Here is a 19,194-nt window from a genome sequence, read left to right as displayed (position 1 = left end):
ATCCACAAATCTAAACAAACAGCTTGTCATCCATCCCAGGACTGTCGTAATTCCATAGTTGTCTAGTGATCAAATAAAAACCGCTTTGGGGTAGCGCTACCACTAAGCATTTCGTTCTGGTTGACCTCCAAAAATGTTTAGAAATCTTATTGATGAAAATCAGTGATAAAATGGCAATAAGCGTCTTGTAGTCAGTGATATCCTTTACTTAAACTTATCACGTCTTCACATTCTTGGTCGTGTCTAAATTATATCCGTTTAAGATGAAGTTAGAATTCAGAAAACAGGCGGTTTTTTTTTTTTTTTTTTTTTTTTTGTGCATTAGAATTTTGATTACCGAAGGTCGGAAAATCAAAATTCTGATGCACAAAAAAAATAAAAAATAAAATAAATAAATAAAAGTCAAAATTCTGATACACATTTCTCGAGTCCCATACAGGATTTGAATCCGGGTTTTTCCATTCGAATGACAAACATCCTCGTGAGTGTGCTACGAGGAACAAAGGTCTCAGTTTATATCCATGGAGTCCATGGAGTACAGGACGAACGAATGGCTTTGCTTGTGAATAAACCTCAAACTGTCGTTGACCTTGTGGACGTGGACATGTTATAATGAAATCTTGTTTCTTACTTATTACCGATAACAACCACCGTTGTTATCTTCAAAGTACTACCCTACTACTGACGACCTTTGTACTAAATACTGATAATAAAAACATTGTTGCCGGATACGACGAAGTTTATCTAGATTAGCTTTATCCCGCAAAAAATAAGCAAATCCCGCGCTGTACAAGTGACTTGTACGTATTTTAAGCAATGAATAACCGAATTTGTTTGCTTCCTTTTTTTATGTGAATTCTTCCAGCCTGATACGACAGATTACTAATATGTTATTCATGTTAGCAAAGTAGAAGATAAATAACACTGGACAACAAAATCACCCCCCCCCACCCCAGATTAATTTAGTCGTTTCTTATAGATTTCGAGGTGCTGTAGACGAATATGACGATGAAAATGCAAAATTGGCTACGGTTTATGAGAGATCTGCAATAGTTTCTTAATACTTACTTATCACATATATCTATAAATGTCCGCTTCTACTTCCAACGTCCCTTTGCCTGTCGCTTGTATAGCTGCTCAGGATCATCTCTAGCAAGCGTCCAACAGTGGTCAGAAAACATGGAAGTGAACCACTTTCCTTCGTATCGTTTCTCCATCGCTGCAGTTTTCTGATGGAAACGTGCACTGTGCTCATCATAACCATGCCGCAGTTGTCGGGGAAGAAATCCAAGTGAGAATGGAGCAAGTGTATTTTTAAGGACATCTTGCAGCCAAGTTTGTGATACAGAGACAACAATTCCTCAACCAGTTCCTTGTAGTTTTCTGCCCTGACATTTCCGAGGAAGTTAGTTGACATCAGACGAAACGCATCCCAAGCTTTTTTCTCATCACCCTGTAGCAGGTTGTCGAACATCTCGTCAGTGAACAGCTCTCGGATTCTTGGACCCGTAGAAACCCCCTCTTTAATATTCGCTGAGTGGAGGGAATTTGTCAGCCAGGTACTACTTGAAAGCTGATCCAGTTCGGTCCATGGCTTTTACGAATTTTTTTTTTTTTTTTTTTTTTTTTTTTACAGACCTAGTTTGATGTGTAGGGACAGTAGCAGAATTTTGTGCTTTTCTGCCAGTGCTGGATGTTGTACATTCTTCCACCAACCTTTCAGAGTATCCTCGCGGGCCAGTCTCTCTCTCTCTCTTTCTCTCTTCATATAGTGCAAAGTCCATGCTTGGCTGTCCCATTCACACACACACACACAAAAAAAAAAAAAAAACAGCAGGACTTCGCATGTCCCAGCTGCAGACCCGTCAACACAGACACAACCTTCAAGTCACCAAGAGATGTCAGCCGTACTTGCTGTATTGAAGACAGTCCAACAGCTGTTTTAAGTTGTCGTAGGTTTCTTTCATGTAGTCAGCGTGTCCGACTGGATGGAAACTGGTTTCTATTATGCAGCAACACCTTCTTGAGACTCAATTTCGACGAGTCAATGAATAGTCGCCATTTGTGGGAGTCATGTTTGATTCGAAGGGCATTCATCAGGTCATCTACATCGAAGCAGAACGCAAGTTCATCTTCTTTTGGAAGTAAGGCGCAAACAGCTCATGACGAGTACGAAACGAAGTCATTCGGACATTTTCCTTGAGAAGATGCCATTGTAGTCTTGATCCCAGTAACTCCGTTTTGGCCTTGAACAGCCAGATCACGAACAAGATCGTTCAGATCTTCTTTTGTGAGAAATGTGTGGCGCAGATGATGCACCGTGGCCGACATATGGATCATTAGACTCTAAAGGCTCAGGAGAATCCGACATCGGAAAAGTCTTTCGGCGGTTTGGGAACGGAAGGCTTTCACAGTGTGGAACTGGTCGGAGACAGATGGTATATTCGGGTACGCTATTGTCCCCTTCTTTTATCTCGTAATGTCTCCCGAAACAGGTGGTACAATGCAGAAATAGCAGTCATTTGCATGATTGCTTGAGTCCCACCAAACCATTAGAACAGCAAACTGCATTGACACTCTTTCAGCCACTTCGGAAGATTTCCAGCACGCTTACGCAGCATATGTGTTAGGCCCAGGCCTTGTCCTATTCCTGATCTTACCGAAATAAAGCTGGTTACGACAGCGATGCCATGACTGACCTACTTTGCATCAGCTAATGATGCAATAGCTTCTGCGTGATGTGTATGATTGGCTGATGCAATAAGTTGCAATCAGGAGAGTGAAACACAGCGTTGCCAAATGATACCTATGTACGCAATGCGGATTGAGTCTTTCCTAAACAAGAGCCAATCGACAGATTTTGTCATTTTCGTGTTCGGCGCATCGAAATTAGCAAAGAATTGCTATTTTCATTCGAGTCAAATTGTGTGTTGTGTTCGATATAATCAGAGAACTCTTCCCTTAGACTAATCAAGCTTCTTTAGATTTGAAGTAAGCAAAATGGCGGTCTCAACGGAACGCTATTAACGTGATTTCTGTTGACGTTACCTGACTTATCAAGTAAGTGAATAAAAAAAAAAAAAAAGATTTTGACAAAAATGCAAGCCTTAACCAACCATTGGACAGCAATGATAAGACCAAACGGATGTTATAAGGAAGGCTTGTAAGTGCATTTTGTTAAATAAATATCGTTTAGCAACAGGAGTATACTGGTGAAGGTCTTTTGAAATGACCTTAAAAATAACCGTTTTATTATCATACCAATGGCATTGAATCAATACGGAACTGGAGACAGTTTGATGCTACTTCAAGTCCCCAAGGCCAAGCTGGCGATCTGGTGTAGGTTTGGAGTTTAAGACACTGTGAGGATGAATATAAGGTTACGAATGTGCTGATGATAGTCGCACCCACCTACGAAAGGTTGAAAACCTATCGTTCATTTAGTACAAGGATGGTCTAAGAGATAATGAGTTTTTTTATGCTACTTCAGACCTCCAATAAGTAGAGTGTGGAGGGGGGGGGTCTTACAGGTAATGATGAATTTTGTACGAGTAAAAAACGAGTTTGTACGGGCAAAATTTCTTTCCACCTTTGCTGGCTAACTTGCCTCCAGTCGAAAACCTCTTATAAAAGATTCATCTTATCCTAGATGGAATTCGAACCTAGGTCTTTTCAAGGGAAGATAATGGCGTTGTCCTCTTAACTTCGCTAAACAGCCAAAATCATTTAGCAAACCTTACAAAATAACAACAGATGTTCTTTGTATAACAACAATAACCATAAAAGATCAACTACCTTTAAACTATCTCCGTAATTGGCAGAATTCTATTAACACAAATTTTTCACGACTGTGGAGATTTGATGCACAGTTTTCTCCGTAAATGTATTCCTATACGACTGCTAAACTCCCTCTCCTAAAAATTATGTTGTCCTAGATTAGAGTTGTCGTTAACGATCGTTGCATATTTACTCACCCACCCACTCAATGTTTCTCTCTTAACAGAAGCGCGAGGTCACCGTCTGACTGACCTAGCAGGTAGGCGCCAAGGTGTCCTAACTCTCAACACGTATAAAAGTGACCTGTCAAGTATCATTTGCAACGGTGAATAACAGCAAATATCTATTTGCTTGATAACGTCGTCTTTGACTTAGCACATATGCAAGAACAGCGAGAAGAAATAAAAAGGGGGGGGGGGGCGACATGCATGAAAGAGTTGGATAATTAGATAAACACACCACTTTCATCAACTAGGTTAAGTTTTGCATGTAGCCAAATGTGGAATTTCTTAAGATTTCTTCATCGTCACTAAAAACCTAAAAGGTGTTCGTAAGATTCTCACGCGTTTCTCTCTGTGTTAAGTTCAATGCTTTCCACATAACAAAACCATCCTTGACAAACTTTCGAAATCTATTGTATGCTGACATTTTTTATGGTAGTTACCAAACAAATAGTAAATTCAACACATAAATACTTGGTGGGATAATGATTTAGATAGATAGTCCTGCATTCCACTTCAGAGATCAGACATAGTAAATACAGGGTGACCCATAAGTTATAGAACATGATGTAGAAAGCCCCCCCCCCCCCTCTTTGTGGAGCAACTGCATAAGTTTTTTAACATCACCAGATTAGTTATGAAAAAAAAAAACCACTCACGTAAATGCCATCCATTTTCAGCTTTACAAAGACGGGAATTTCTAAGGAATGTTCCATAACTTATGGGCCATCCTGTATAAATAGGAGTGTTCAAAGAAAGTAAGATAAACCCTACTTACTCTACTACTCGTTAATCATCGCAGCTTGTTGCAATCATTTTAAAATTCTATTCCATGAAATATAAGGTGACCATTCGTCCTAATTTTCAGGACAGTTACCAAAACAAGACTCATATCCCAGCATATTTGTGTCCCAGATTCTTTATTTTATTTCCCCTTTTTGGATTATATTCGCCATTGCGAATTGTAGTACTTAAAACAAATATCTGCTTACCGATCTTCTGAGGCATTCAGTGAGTAACTAGAAGCACATGCTGGTATATTGATGAAGTGCTTTTCCTGGAAAAATATTCAGTAATCTGTTGATTAACGCATCTAGTTAAGTTGCATATAAATCCGTCTTTTATAAATTAGATATGTACAAACACAATGTTGTAAAAGAAGTGCATTATTTAAAAATGATGTTTCCATCTGAGATCGCCAAGAAATAAATTGGTGACTTTAATAAAATATGGCATGGAATACCAGACGAAATGTTTGTTGAAAGTTTTCAAGTAGATAAGCCATTTATTGCATCAGATTCAACATAAAAATGTAAACAATAACACAACAACAACGCAACAACAACAACAACAACTAAAGTTCATATAATACGAAATCATTACTCAAAATCATAGTACTTTTTTTTTCTTTTTTTTTTTTTTTTAATGCATGCTTGATCTCTTTCGTGGTCTCATTCCATGCAATGTACTTCATCTACTACCTTTAACGACATTCATGTCCACAATGATTCGAATTCGACTCAAGCTGTTGGCCGGAAAGTAGAAGCTGTCCACTCAGCCAACTAAGGTCTGCAGAGCAAGATATTGGTAAGATCATAACCAAAAAAAATTAAAAAAAAATAAATAAATAAATAACTTGATTAATAAAACTATTTTCGACTGGAACAACTATTGTTCCAGTCGAATTCTTGGCAACTTCATATCCAAATTGCTGGATATGAAGTTGCTTGGCAACTTCATATCCAGCAATTTGGATTTGGACAATTTGGAGAGAAGAGAAGAGAAAGGTTTTTCATTTGGGGATGAACAAGTTTCATGTTTATCTCTGCATACATTCAACTTATAACTCAGCTTTGTTACTTTTGACACTTTCAGTGTAACTGTAGTTACAGCATTCCCAATTTCGTCATTTAACTATTGTAGTGAGGCCATTTTTATCTATGTACTTGATTCTTTATCCTAACTCCATAAAAAATCTAATGATGTAAGGCCGGAACTATGGTGTATCCAAGAAAAGAATAGTTTTCTGTGCAACCATCCATTCGGGGATATCATCTAAAGAAGTTTTTGGCCTTCCTATAGATTTTATCAACATTAACCATTTCCTACGATTATACCACAGCTTGGTACATGTTTCCAACACACGGCAATAAGTTTAGTAACGTTCGTAATACACTACTGATATTTAAAAACGAGTGGAATGAACAATTGGATTCGTCTAATTTTTTGTTACGCAGGATGATTCAATGAATCAAAATTTGTGTAAAATACGCCGATTTTTCTTGTTGGGATAAACATTTTGATAAAATGAACTGTCTTAGCTATTTAACTGTTTTTAAAGTGGATCCGCAAGACAAGTTGGGAATCTATAGATTGTCTAATTTGGATTATGTGATTCTTGTTTCACGTTAATACTTCCGCTGAAATAAAATTTAGATGATCCGGGAAGGGACTCATCAAACATGGAACTTTTACAAAAGCAGGGTAGTGGTGGTTTAACACTGATTTACGAAAATCATCAACGATCTAAAGATATTTATAACAACCAGTGATACAGCAGGATGTATTATTGAGCCAAGCACGAGTACATAATTTTTTATAAACCGTTCTAAAATAATCTTTTTTTTTTATGCCCATACACAGGAAGTTGATTGGTCAACCTATAGTACATTGGTACTGTGTATGGGTGGTGGGTTGGGAAAGGAGGAATTTATTTATATTTGTTTTGAATGACTTTAAATTGTATTCCTTGGGAAACACACAAATGGGAGACTGTTCCACAGTTCAGCAGTTGCAGGGATGAAGGAAGAGGAAAAGAAACTTGTTCTGGTGTACGGTGAAGGGATGTTGTGCAGCAGCTGAACGTATTCCAATAAGCTTAGTACTGAGTGGGTACTTATTGATGTTATTTCGGATGAGCATTTTCCATGGAAATATTTGTAGAATAAACATACTGCAGAGACCAAACGTTTGTGTGAAAGTGGGGGGAGAGAATTGGTAAGGGATGGATCATTGAAAAGTCTAATTGCCCTCCTCTGTATTGAGTCGAGCATTTTGAGAGAGCTTTTTGGGGCCTCACCCCATATGTGGGAGCAGTATTCAATAGTTGGGCGGATTTGGGACTTGTATAAATGTTAGTAGCTATGTTGAATTTTTTCTTGACAATTATTCATAAGACTATTACACTTTTTTTATATAATCTTTGTCAAGTAGCTTTATTTTATCCTCCTACATGTTTCGCCAATTTTTCTATTGGCATCCTCAGGGAATACAAACTAGTAAGCTAAAATGAAGGTTACAGACTAGGTTATAACTGATGGTTCTAATTCATACAAAAAATTGGTATTGTGCGTGACAATGTGCGTGTCTCGTTAACGTGATTTATTCGTTATGGTTCATGACGTAATTGTTATGAAAGTTCATTTCTTTGATGTTTAATGATCTGATAAAAGTTTTCCAAATTTCTGGTAAAATTAGACCTTGATTCTTGTTTAGGTTTTCAGTTTTACGGGCGACTGTAGCTGCTTCTTTAAAGGTTCTTGAATGGTAGTTATCTTCTATGTATGGCATAAGGCTCTTATCCCACTCAATGTGATGGTTAGTAGAGGCAAAGTGGCATGAAAGGCCTGAAATGTCTTGTCTGTTATTTCTGACATATCCTATGTGTTCTTTCTTTCTCGTTTCAAAGCTTCTAGAGGTCTGACCTATGTAACTAATACCACATGAGCAAGGTATATTATATACTCCAGAGTACTTGTAGAATGGGTGAGGATCTTTCGGTGATCTTAAAAATTTTCGAATAGTGTTGATTGGTTTGAATGCCACTCTGATCTTATGTGGTTTTAAAAGGTTAGCTAATTTTTTGGAAAGGTTGCTGACAAAAGGAATCGTAATTGTACTGATGTATTGGACGTCATCACGTTGTCGATGTGGTATATCAGTAAACAGAATCTTGTTGTAGAGTCTTTTTGGGTAACCATTTAAAGAATGTTCTCTGGATATTGTGGTTAATTCCGTTAGTAGGTCATTCTTGTCTGTCGTATACTGTATAGCTCTTTTCTTGCGATTATGGATAATGCTAAGTTTCTGAGCTGAGTTGAAATGGAGGTAATGTCCAGTATTTGTAGGTTTTCTGTATACAGATAGGTTGATACTATTATTGGTTTGTTTCTTTATTAAAATGTCAAGGAATGGCAGTTTTTTATCTTTTTCCATTTCTAATGTGAATTTGATGGTATTGTGGAAACTATTGATTTGGTTGAGGTAATTCATTAGTTCTTCTTTCGTATGATCCCAAATGATAAAGATGTCATCTACATATCTGTACCAAATTTTCGGTTTTGGAATGATCTGGGTTAAGATTTTTTTCTCTAGATCTTCCATGAATAAGTCAGCACAAGGAGGTGAGAGGGGGCTATCCATAGCTAATCCAGTGAGTTGTTTGTAGATCGTTTTTTGCCAAATAAAATAGTTAGAAGTTAAATAGTGATTGAACAAAGTAGTGATGTTTCTTGGGAACAAGTTGTCTAAGATGTTGATGACTTCAACCACTGGAATGTTAGTAAACAGAGATGTAATGTCCAGGCTTGCTAGTATAAAACTGCCATTCCTTGACATTTTAAAGAAACAAACCAATAATAGTATCAACCTATCTGTATACAGAAAACCTACAAATACTGGACGTTACCTCCATTTCAACTCAGCTCATCACATATCTCAGAAACTTAGCATTATCCATAGTCTCGAGAAAAGAGCTATACAGTATACGACAGACTAGGATGACCTACTAACGGAATTAACTACAATATCCAAAGAACTTTCTTTAAATGGTTACCCAAAAAGACTCTACAACAAGATTCTGTTTACTGATATACCACATCGACAACGTGATGACGTCCAATACATCAGTACAATTACGATTCCTTTTGTCAGCAACCTTTCCAAAAAATTAGCTAACCTTTTAAAACCAATAAGATCAGAGTGGCATTCAAACCAATCAACACTATTCGGAATTTTTTAAGATCACCAAAAGATCCTCACCCATTCTTCAAGTACTCTGGAGTACTTGTAGAATGGGTGATATACCTTGTAGAATGTAATATACCTTGCTCATGTGGTAGTCAGACCTCTAGAAGCTTTGAAACGAGAAAGAAAGAACACATAGGTTATGTCAGAAATAACAGACAAGACATTTCAGGCCTTTCATGCCACTATGCCTCTACTAACCATCACATTGAGTGGGATAAGAGCCTTATGCCATACATAGAAGATAACTACCATTCAAGAACCTTTAAAGAAGCAGCTACAGTCGCCCGTAAAACTGAAAACCTAAACAAGAATCAAGGTCTAATTTTACCAGAAATTTGGAAAACTTTTATCAGATCATTAAACATCAAAGAAATGAACTTTCATAACAATTACGTCATGAACCATAACGAATAAATCACGTTAACGAGACACGCACATTGTCAAGCACAATACCAATTTTTTGTATGAATTAGAACCATCAGTTTATAACCTAGTCTGTAACCTTCATTGTAGCTTACTAGTTTGTATTCCCTGAGGATGCCAATAGAAAAATTGGCGAAACATGTAGGAGGATAAAATAAAGCTACTTGACAAAGATTATATAAAAAAAGTGTAATAGTCTAATGTTAGCTGTTCGGAGGTGAAGTAACGTCTTGAACGAAAGAGAAATCCTAGTTTTTTTTTGAGGCTGAGGATGCAATGTTTGAGATATCTTTATGCCAGGAGAGGTTTGATGGGAGGGTGATTCCAAGGAGTGAGATCTCAAAATCTCTGGAAATTTGGGTATCATCAAAAAGGATACTGGGGGAAAAAATTGTTCTTTTTTATGGGAAACAGTACAGAACTGGGTTTTATTGGGGTTGAAATTTATGAGGTTATCCGAACCCCATTGTAGGATGGCTTGGAGATCAAAGTTGAGGGTGGTAGTGGTTGATGTTCTGTAGGTTGAGGTGAGTTGTGTAGGGTAAGGCACAAATGCAAGCAAGGAATGTAGTGTGCTGTCGTCTGCAAAACTGTGTATTGGGTTGGAGGTCAATTGCAGTAGATCATTGATATAAAGCAGGAAGAGGGTCGGTGAGAGGACAATCTAACTACAGTTTGATTTCATAATAGTTATGTCAATCCTTTCATACTTCTCATATAGGCAGTGAGTATGACTCTTGACAACATGTCCAAGTTGATGGAATAATATCGTATTACCATATTTATTAGTGTAGCTACGTACAGTACTAATATTTGTGACGAAGATTTTTTGATTATTTTATTTTTAACATGTCAAATTATCTATGAGGTTATCTATCAAATTACCTTATTTTCTTTAGCCCTATTTAAATATATTTTTATTATACACAATCTAACATTTTTAAAGATAAAATAAGCCATATTTTTTCTTAATAAAATATAATAATTTGCATTTCTCTGATTTTTTTCTTTTTAGTTTTTCATCCAGTAGAAGTTCTCTACCCCTACTATTGAATATTCATCATCAGCTGAAAAAATGTCAATCTCCGACCAGTTTCCACAGTCAGAGTTCAGAATTTCAGTTTGAAATGGACAAACGTATCCGGTGTGAATCCATCACACCGGACACGTTAATTATGTAATCCTAGCCCACCTTTGATAACCGGCCTGGAAGAACATAAAACCAGTATTTGTTTTAAACTCAGGGTATCGATTCAATATTTTTCCAGTTAATTTTATATGCGTATAATTATATACGATATTTTCAATATTCAGATATATAGAGATGCACACTAGATAGGGTATTTTTTTACAAACTCAGCACAAATCTTTTTGCCTTTATTACACACTAGTTTATTATTATTATTATTTGTATAAACACTTTTAAAATATAATTAAAGGCTGCGTTATCGTGATATGAAATAAATAACCTTAAGTTGCGATATACGTGGTCTCACTATGTATTTGTAACGAGAACGCATGCGCCGCTATTACATTAATTAGGGTAGTGTAAACCTCTCTGTTCTCTTCCTCGAATGCTTATAAATTAAGCTGGCAAATGGCCAAGCAGACAGTTTCGTTCGTATATCCATCCATCCGGTGAAGAAACACATGATTGGCTTCCAGTGGTACGTCTATACTAAACTATAATCGCAAAGACAGTTTATATATACACAACCTTTAAAACTAAAAACCGATAAGTCACGTTAGGCTTATTCTAATGTTAGTTTTGTGTCATCAACGGTTTTTTATTTATTTAAATCTCTGTTTTGTGTATTTTAACGCACACCAAATTATTTTAAAAAGGCTGTTTCAACTAGTTATTGCTTATCAAAAAAAGATTTTATTTTTCTCCCACCCATAATCAATCGAGACAACGCTTAACGGGTTAGTATTAAAAGACTGATTAGAAAGAACCGGTTCAAACCGATCGACGTTAGCCTTCAATACGATAAAACACAATACAGTATCTCTGGCCAGCGAAGTCGAGTACAAACGTTATCCTTCAGGATGCGATAGCGGTATCTATTAAAATATACTGAAGTTAAAAACTTGGCAATAAAATACGCAATTTTTACTCAACCTTTGGAACCATACAGTTTCCGGTTCTCAATGTCGTTAAAAATAGCAATTAATCATAAATAATAGCAAGTCAATCGGAGTTTAGTAGCAGACGATAAAATGATCAGCAAAATATCGTTTGGTTGTTCACAAATTACTTTTTTTATAAATCCGGGAAAAAAAAATTGGCAAACTTATCGACAATTTCTTCAAATTACGCATTTGTTTCAACACATTTTAGCCTAAACTTCCGGATGCTAAACTAGATGCTAGTTGCTAAACTGAAGGACAAGTTTATGGTTGGCATTTATGTACGTATTAAGTAATTTAACGATTTTTTTAATGTCATATGTAACGCTGTCTTGAACAAAAGCCAGCATTTGAAACAGCAATTCCAGGAGACAGGTACCCACTTTTGCTCCCATATATAATCTTCATTAGGGCAGTAAAACATTTGTAACAAACAGGTTTTGTTTTTGAAATGAAAATTAGTACACATTTTAAACGCAAATTACATTTTGATTGTTCGTATTTTAAGTTTTATTGCAGCCAAAATGACTGAGTAATTTGCATACTGTGTGGATTTCGGCAACCAAGGTTATTTGTTTTTCATTGACATTTTTGAGATTGGAAAAAATGTAAAAACTTACTCTTTTTAAACTGTGAAAGACTTTCTTTTTTCTTGAAAGATAAAAGAAGATCACAAAAACTGAAAAACTCTACTTCATGCCTATTTGAAATTAACTTGACTTGCCTTTTCAGCAAATTCAATGGTTTATTTTTTAATTTAATTTTTTCCCCCTTCTACATATGAGATGTATTTTTAGAATAATTTATTACGTCATTTCAATTAGAATACAATTTTTAGTAGAAATATGCGAAATAACACAAAAGTATATTCTACAAATATACAAGTATACTGACAGCATATAAACCAAAAAGTCCTTGAGTTTGTTGTCGTGATAACGAATGATGTTATCACGACACCTTTTAACACATTTAATGATTCGGTAGTCAGCATTTCCCTTATAGAAATTGCCCTTAAACAGATAATACGCGAATAACAATCAACACTTTATAATTATTTCCTACAAGGCAAGCCGCTACCAAGTTGAGTCAATAATATTCGGAGTGGGACGAGAATTAACACACTGGCCTTGAAGTCACAAGTAGTTTAACTTTAAATGGAAACGAGATTATTCTTCGAAATATCATTTAATAATTAAATTTAGTCCACATGTATAAAATAGTACCATTTTGATGAAACTATTTTTTATTATTAAAATGAAAAATACCATTTAACAATGAAGTCCTTATAAGGACTGGCTTAAAGAGGGCGAAGCAAGAATGCTTTTCATCTTCCCCGTTATCTGAAGAGGACAGTGTAGAGATAAGGTGTTATTGAGCTATTAAAGCTCTGATCATGGCAGGAGGGTAACAGCAATAGCCGAGCCTCAGTTAGAACTTCATTGGCTACAGCATTGCCATCCATTACCCTCCAAGGGTATTCAGTACAATCTACTACCTATCATTCAACAATGAAGTCCTTATAAGGACTGGCTTAAAGGGGCGAAGCAAGAATGCTTTTCATCTTCCCCGTTATCTGTAGAGGACAGTGTAGGGATAAGGTGTTATTGAGCTATTAAAGCTCTGATCATGGCAGGAGGGTAACGCAATAGCGGAGCCTCAGTTAGAACTTCATTGGCTACAGTATTGCCATCCATTACCCTCCAAGGGTATTGGATTGAATGAATCAATCACCGCATCTCACGGTCGATTGATTTCCTATCTTCAACAATGAACATTCAACTATCACTTTTATATATTAATTTCATAGTAAAAACTAAAAGGTGTTTTAAGAATTTCTAAGAATATATTTTTATCTTCAAATATTTTTAAATAACTGATGTAATTTTCGAAGTTTAATAATATTTATAAGAATGTAATAGATGAAAAAAAGATAAAAAAAGGTATATTTTGGATAGTTTATTTATTTAAAAAACTTCCTATGAGAATTGTTATAAAGTACTCTAAAACGGTCTCAAATTTTTCTGACCTCTACTCAGTTGGACAGAGCATGTAATGGATATGGGGACTAGCTGCTTACTATACCCATCCTTTATTGAAAAGTCATCAATGTTACCACCAGACGAGAGAGCTGTCATATGTCACCCCTGAATGCAAAATTGTTGACTAACATACACACCCATTTAATGAGAATGTTAGACATGGGTCATTCTTTTATAACCATATACCAATCATAAATTATGAGAATTAACTTTCGGCTAGGTTAAATTTTAATACTTAAAAGAAAGACAACAAACTCTACCCAGGAGTCTGTATAATCGTCTTTAGTTAGTGCATTGATTAGATTTCAGTGGACTGACAGCTGTTTCCAACTGTTGGTTTTCATTTTGCCAGGTCTCTGATGAGAACCAACACTTCGAAACAGTTGTTTCTAAGTAGTGCAAGCGAAGGCAACTCCCATTGGCGAAGGCACACTTTCATAAACTTTTTGGTAAAATTCAAAACACTCACGTCTCTTTTATATGGCTATAAAATGATGACGGTCTCTTATATCTTGTTAAATATTATCAACCTTTTATTTATATCTTAGTAATACACAAACATGATATTTTTCAGTGGAAAATTAGAATAAGAATGGGATATACCAAAAGTGCGACACTTGTAAAGTATTTAATTATAAATAAAGTAAGAATTATGTAAAAGAACTTTTTTAATGAATAGGATTTTTAATATATCGTATTCTGAAGTGTTTCTAAAAATTTACAAAGATTAGACAAAATATTTATTTACTAATAAAATTCTCTTGTAGCACAGCAGTAAATATTAAGATTAAAACAGAGCAGTATTGCATACCAAGTTGTCTCGTGCTCAACATTTCCTTAAGTCCTTAAAAGGACTGGCTTAAAGGAGCGAAGCAAGAATGCTTTTCATATTCTCCGTAGAGGACAGTGTAGGGATAAGGTGTTATTGAGCTATATAAAGCTCTGATCATGGCAGGAGGGTAACAGCAATAGCCGAGCCTCAGTTAAAACTTCATTGGCTACAGCATTGCCATCAATTACCCTCCAAGGATATAAGGACTGGCTTAAAGGGGCGAAGCAAGAATGCTTTTCATCTCCCCCGTTATCTGTAGGGATAAGGTGTTATTGAGCAATTAAAGCTCTGATCATGGCTGAAAGGTAACAGCAATAGCCGAGTCTCAGTTAGAACTTCATTGACTACAGCATTGCCATCCATTACCCTCCAAGGATATTGGATTGTATGAATTAATCACCGTATGTTTAAGTAAAGGTGATATCTCAAAAATATCGGACGATCTCTAGGCCACTCATTCGTGGGCGAAAGACCGTCCAAATCTCCGCGTTGGTTCTACTCAGTGAAACTCGACCACCGAGCAGAACCGCTCATTCCGAAGAAAATAATTCACCGGCAAGTACCCCTCAGCGGGCCGTGCCGGAGAACACACTCCCCGGTGACTCAATTGTTGCTCCCTTAGGGCAAAACCTAAGAGAGCGAACTCATTTACCCAGGATAACAGCAACAGCCGACCTCAGTTAAACTTCATTGGTTCAGCATTGCCATCCGTTACCCTATATGGGCATCTCATATAAAATTAATCACCGACTATGTAAGTAAAGGTGAAATCTCAAAAATACGGACGATCTCTAGGCCACTCCATAGTGGGCGAAAGACCGTCCTAATCTCAGCGTTGGTTCCACTCAGTGACGGGCTCCCCGACCACTGAGCAGAACCGCTCAAATTCCGATGAAAATAATTCACCGACAAAGCCCCTCAGCGGGCCGTGCCGGAGAACACTTACCCCGGAGACTCAAAGTGCTCCCTTAGGGCAAAACCTAAGAGAGCGAACTCAAAAACTCATCGCCCAAGGGGGTAACAGCAACAGCCGAACCTCAGTTAAACTTCATTGGTACAGCATTGCATTGTTGCCATCCGTTACCCCCAAGGGCATTAATGAACCAATCGACCGACTATGTAAGTAAAGGTGAAATCTCAAAAATACGGACGATCTCTAGGCCACTCCATAGTGGGCGAAAGACCGTCCTAATCTCAGCGTTGGTTCCACTCCGTGACGGGCTCCCCGACCACTGAGCAGAACCGCTCAAATTCCGAGGAAAATAATTCACCGACAAAGCCCCTCAGCGGGCCGTGCCGGAGAACACCTTCCCCGGAGACTCAAAGTTCTCCCTTAAGGCAAAAACCTTAAGAGAGCCAACTCAAAAACTCATCGCCCAAGGGGGTAAGAGCAACAGCCGAACCTCAGTCAAACTTCATTGGTACAGCTTTGCGTTGCTATCCATCACCCCCAAGGGCATTAATGAACCAATCGACTATGTAAGTAAAGGTTCAATCTCAAAAATATCGGACGATCTCTAGGCCACTCATTCGTGGGCGAAAGACCGTCCAAATCTCAGCGTTGGTTCTACTCAGTGAAACTCGATTACCGAGCAGAACCGCTCAAATTCCGAGGAAAATAATTCACCGACAAAGCCCCTCAGCGGGCCGTGCCGGAGAACACCTTCCCCGGAGACTCAAAGTGCTCCCTTAAGGTAAAAACCCCAAGAGAGCGGACTCAAAAACTCCTCGCCCAAAGGGGTAGCAGCAACAGCCGAACCTCAGTTAAACTTCATTGGTACAGCTTTGCGTTGCTATCCATCACCCCCAAGGGCATTAATGAACCAATCGACTATGTAAGTAAAGGTTCAATCTCAAAAATATGGACGATCTCTAGGCCACTCATTCGTGGGCGAAAGACCGTCCAAATCTCAGCGTTGGTTCTACTCAGTGAAACTCGATTACCGAGCAGAACCGCTCAAATTCCGAGGAAAATAATTCACCGACAAAGCCCCTCAGCGGGCCGTGCCGGAGAACACCTTCCCCGGAGACTCAAAGTGCTCCCTTAAGGCAAAAACCTTAAGAGAGCGAACTCAAAAACTCATCGCCCAAGTGGGTAAGAGCAACAGCCGAACCTCAGTTAAACTTCATTGGTACAGCTTTGCGTTGCTATCCATCACCCCCAAGGGCATTAATGAACCAATCGACCGCATCTCACGGTCGATTGATTCCCTCTCTTTAACATTAACATTTCGTTGTGGTTAGATTTCAAAAGTATACTAAGGTTATATAAATATGAATGGTAAAAAAATTATTTTGCATAGAAATCTTAATATCAACAAAGGAAAAGAAACTTAAATCGATTCATGAAATGGAAGTATTATAGATACATCTATATTTTATAGAAAATATAGAAAGATACTTAAAATCTTTTGAAATTTATCAGAAACCTTATGAGAATATAATTCATTATTATAATTTCTATTCCGAAGATTCTCATAAGCTTTCTGGTACATTTTCGAAACATTTTTAAGTTTCTTTCTATATCTTTTTATAAAATATGGTGAATCTATTATATCTTCCAATATAATATCTTACTAATGATAAATTGAAAACTCTGTATTTTAATAATTGTTTCGGTTTTATTTGAAACGAAGCTTGCCTGATTCTTTCTCTTAATATTTACTGGAAGAACATAAACAATTCATTCGAATTCTTTCTTTCAATATTCTTTTGGTATATTCATCTTAGGAATGCTATAAAAAGAGTAATATTTTCGATCGCATTTCATTCTTTCACCATTATTTTAAATTCTGATAAGCAAAGCGAAATTTAAATCTATTACGCAACCAGTCGAGATAATCTCTACTTTGCAACATCCTTTTTTTACCCCTTTTAATTTTCCTTTAAATATTCGAATGGGAACAGAAAAAATTTAATTCACTGAAGGTGAATTAAACTCACTTTCCCCAGATAGGTCTTGCGTCAGTGCCAAATGCAGATGAATAGTATAATAACGCGAAAAAAAGGTCACGATAGTGGCTTCTATTTCATGAAGAAACGTTTTAGAAATATTTATGAATAGAACTGCTTTGGCAATGTAATGTTTATATAAGATAAGCAGTTACTTCACCGTTTTTTAAGATATTTCTTTATGTAACAGACAGATGAGGTCATATTACATTTTCGACCGAATATTTACATTTCTATAGAAGTTTATAAGCTTAAAAACTCAAGGGCGTAGTTAATAACGAGAGCAACAGTATTCATAAATGCCAAAAATGTATTAAATATACACGAAGAATAAAAATTTATCATATTTTACGAGTTTCAGTAAACAGTGATAAAAAAAAAATTAACATGGATAGGTAAATAAAAACAGTTTACAATTATTCGGCCCATTGGTAAATTTTTATTATCTTTTGTGGAGCAGGATTCAATTATCTTTTTAATTTAATTTAATTTACATTCGTCTTAAATTTTAAACAATCAACGAAGACTTAGTTCTTATATTTAGAGAGACGGACACAAATCGATTTAATATGAGTTCAAAAGTTCTTAGTTTCCGATAACTTTAAATATTCTATTCAAGTGTTTTCGCCTGATTTACTATAAAATGCACACATTTTTAAGTTAGAAAGAAAACGAAATGTAAAAAAAAAATGATTGCTATTTATACCAGATATTTTTCTATCTCAAGTTGATCTTCCTTTACATCTTTCTTGTATATAAAATCCTAAAGAATGCTGTTAGATGTGTGGTATGAACTAGTTGACAGTATTTACAATAAGCTTTTACGAATATTTAAAAACAGAGTTGCATTTATTTTTAAATATTCATTAATCTTCAAACTATACTCCTTTAATTTTTAGATTAAAAATACTTCATGTTCTAAATGTCGAAAATTGTGTATATAACATGAAATCCCAAATTGCTCACTATTTTTTGTTATTTTTTCACAAAATTATTCACAGAATTCAAGTTTTAGCAGCCGAATAAAGTTTTTATTCATTTTATCAGCCATCGCTGTTTCAGTAATTCTAACTTCTTTTTTTAGTGCAGAAATATCAGTAAATTTTTACTGTACAGCACGACCAACGAAAACTCCTTTCATTCCATTTATATCTTGTTTCTTGTTCACAATAGAAGGGAGAACGAAAATATAAAGAACTAAAGCAGCTCCTATTTCACAATTGAAAAGAAAAATCATATTATTATCATGTATCACATACTGATAATAATAATCAGTGATCCTTATAGTCCTTATAAGGACTGGCTTAAAGGGGCGAAGCAAGAATGCTTTTCATATTCCCCGTTATCTGTAGAGGACAGTGTAGGGATAAGATGTTATTATTGAGCTATTAAATTAAAGCTCTGATCATGGCAGGAGGGTAACAGCAATAGCCGAGCCTCAGTTAGAACTTCATTGGCTACAGCATTGCCATCCATTACCCTCCAAGGGTATTGGATTGAATGAATCAATCACCGCATCTCACGATCGATTGTTCCACCAACGATATTTATCCATAATCAGTGATACGTATATCGGAAAACTTAAATAATTGATGATTTTATAATTTGTTTTGGTGGTAGACACCTTTCAGAAAATATTATGGAATAAACGTAATGTAATAAAGTACAAATACAAAAATAAAGTAATTAATTATAAAGTCAACATGTTTTCTTACAAAACATTTCACTATTCACTTTTAAATATTCGTAAATTTTTTAGAATATGCTAATGGCAAATGATGAAAACTCACAC

The 19,194-nt window shown here is 36.2% G+C and overlaps 1 protein-coding gene across 1 annotated transcript in view; it reads right to left on the bottom strand.

Moving 5' to 3' along the window:
* LOC150103289 (uncharacterized) overlaps positions 1–19,194 on the bottom strand; it is a 431,466-nt gene that overhangs the window by 354,300 nt on the left and 57,972 nt on the right. The window lies entirely within an intron of this gene.

Source organism: Typopeltis vanoorti, chromosome 9 (assembly GCF_054136105.1).
Source record: "Typopeltis vanoorti isolate ZY-2024b chromosome 9, IOZ_Tvanoo_1.0, whole genome shotgun sequence".
NCBI lineage: Eukaryota > Metazoa > Arthropoda > Arachnida > Uropygi > Thelyphonidae > Typopeltis > Typopeltis vanoorti.
Note: the sequence above shows the minus strand (reverse complement) of the source record. Positions and strands in the feature narration are given on the sequence as shown.